Genomic DNA, 3215 nt, shown 5'->3' on the forward strand with positions numbered 1-3215 from the left:
TTTGCATGCTTAAATCTAAAAATTAATAAGACCTAATTTATGACTCATATATGAGATGTATGATTGTATATTTAGATCTAAAAAGTAGTTTAAATAAGATTGATGATTTGTATATGAGATATATGGTATCATGATAAGATCTGAATTTTTATTTAGATCTGAATTTTACATACATATATGAGATATATACTTGTTTGTTAAATCTAAAAATTAATTTCATGATTTGAAACTTATCTTTCATACAAAAAATTTAGATCTAAAATTTAGATTTATGATGTAAATTTTATGTTTATGCATAAGGATTTTGATCATGGGTAAATCAAAAATTAGATCATGTAATTAGATTACATCTAGAGTTTTTAATTTGGATATAATGGGTCTAATTCGATTAAGTAATTGATCAAACCAATTCAAGTATTGATTAAAATTAAATCAATTAAGTCTTAGATTATACAATTGTTATTGATTAAATCGATTAAATTTCATATATAGAATCGATTAATCTAAGAAGCTAATTCGGCTCGATGGCTAGAGCCTGATTTGCTTGAGCTAATCTTGTTGGATCAATTAATCTATTGGCGTCTAAGATAAGTAATTGAGAAGTGATTATTTAATTAGTTTTTTTGGTTGATCTAGCCAATTTATTGGTGTCTAAGGAAAGTAACGGGGGACCCCCATCGATCCAAACTTACATGGCCAATTTAGAACATTGAGTCTTAAATATGGTTGCTTGGTGGTTTGGTTTAGCCCATGTCAGTTAGATCAATCATATGATGACTAATTAGATGAGACTTAAACCTAAACCTCTTCATAAATATTAAGTCTAGAGATCTTCCACCACTGTAGATGCACAGGCGTGCTACTAGTGTTGATTGTTCGCTGCTGGTCATAGTGGTTTAGTTGCATCGAAAATACACAACCACTCTGTTAGCAAAGAACTGCTCTAAGGCAAGGATGGGGTTGGGCCCAATATCTATCAAGTGAGGGACTCAATGACGACCTTACACCTACTTGTGAATGATGGGTCGAACTTAACTAAGGAGTGTGATCAATATCTGTCAGGTAAGCCCACATGACTTAGAGATCAAGTAGCTGCAAAATGCTTAAAGAAGCATCAGGATAAGGAGTTATCTACACATCGATGTGCATATAACCAATATTTGTCAGGCGAGGTATATGACATCAGTGGGACTGTAACATCCACTCAAGATCCAGTTGTCGCGTTAGGATTTTTGCTTTCCTCCTGGAGAGTGTAGGGATCCAAAAAAATTGTAAGAGTTTTGTTTGCTTTTTAAAGTCTTTAGAGCAAATATAAAATTTAAAGTATAAAAATCTAACTTGAATCTATACTCTCACAATTAAACCATGTCAGCTTCAAATTCTCTAGCCCATATCCTTGAATCCAATCATTTGATTGGAACCAACTTTAAAGACCGACTAAGAAACCTAAAGATTATCTTGATTTCTAAAAAATTAGGACATATACTTAACCAGAACCCTTCAGTATTACCAAACCATCCTAGTGCTGAGTAGAGAATAGTATTTGATAAATGGATGGATGAAGATAGTCAGGTTAAGTGCGATGTGCTGGCTTCCATGTCAAATGAGTTATAAAGCTTGCATGAGTATATGCCCACTGTCAGGGCTATGATCACTCACCTACAAGAGTTGTATGGTGAGCAGAGGCAAACTGCATGATTTGAAGTATCTAAGAGATTCTTCAATATAAAGATGCATGAAGGACAGTCAGTCCATGAGCACTGTATAATAATAATCAGAGATCTTGAGGAGCTTGGGCTCGATATGCAATGAAAATTACCAATGGATTTGATCCTCCAATCTCTTACGAGTTCATATAGTTAATTTATTATAAATTTTTATATGAACAAATTAAATTTCACTATACCCAAATTGATCAACATGTTGGTCACTACTGAGGGAACCTTGAAAAATTTAAGGGATACTGTTCTTGCTGTGGAGCGATTTTCTTCATCTAAGAAAAAGTCTGATTAGAAGAAGAAGAATAAAGCTGCGAAAAAATAGAAGAAAGAGAATAAGCTAAAGAATGACATTCCGAAGAAGGCTGCAGTAAAAAAAAAAGTGTTTCCACTGTGACACTGATGGCCATTGGAGAAGAAACTATCCGCTTTATCTAAAAAGCCTGAAGACTAAAAAGAGAACACACCTTCAGAAGATATGTCAAATATGCCCATGATTGAATCTAACCTAATGATTTCTTCTACTTTTAATTGGATATTGGACTCTAGTTCTAGTGCTCATATATGGACTTCAATGTAGGTCTAAAAAAATATAGGAGGTTGAGGGAAGGTGACATGATCCTTCTGGTCGGTAATAGAGTAAAAATTACTACAGAAGCTATTGGCACTTATCCTCTTCGATGATCATCAGGATTTAGATTAGATTTAAAAGACTGTTATTTTGTATCTATAGCTAGTCAAAATTTAATTTTTGTATTTGTACTAGCACAAGATGATTTTGATTTCAATTTCAATAAAGATTTTTATTTTATTTATTTATAAAATAAATTGATTATATATAGTCTTTTGATTGACAGCCTTTATCACTTGCATGTTGATGTGAATATGAATATAAACGAGCAAATAGTGAGTGTCATAGGTCAAAAGGGATCTAGAGATGAAATTAATGATAAGTACTTGTAGCATTATAGGCTAGGCCATATTGGAGAAAATAGGACAAACAAACTGAAAAAGAATAGGATTCTTGACTCTTTTCATTCTGAGTCATACCTAGCTTGTAAATCTTGCCTTCGAAAAAAAATGACCAAGTTATCCTTTGTAGGATATGAGAAAAGGACTACTGAGCTATTTGTCCTGATACACACCGATGTGTGTGGACTATTTGATGTACTGGTCAGGGATGGTTACAACTACTTCATTACCTTTATCGATGATCTGTCACGATACAGATATATGTTTCTTATGAGACACAAGTTTGAAGCCTTTGAAAAATTTAAGAAATTCAAAAATAAAGTAGAGAAATAAATAGGTAAATTCATTAAGATTTTTCGATCTAATCGAGGAGGTGAATACCTTAGCCAGAAATTTTGAGATATCTTAAAGATAACGGCATAGTCTCTCAATGGACTTCTTTAGAAATATCTCAACTCAACAAAGTATCTGAAAGGAGGAATAGGACCTTACTAGATATGGTCAGGTCCACGATGAGCATTACTA

The sequence above is a fragment of the Elaeis guineensis genome, chromosome 7 (genome assembly GCF_000442705.2).
Source record: "Elaeis guineensis isolate ETL-2024a chromosome 7, EG11, whole genome shotgun sequence".
Classification (NCBI taxonomy): domain Eukaryota; kingdom Viridiplantae; phylum Streptophyta; class Magnoliopsida; order Arecales; family Arecaceae; genus Elaeis; species Elaeis guineensis.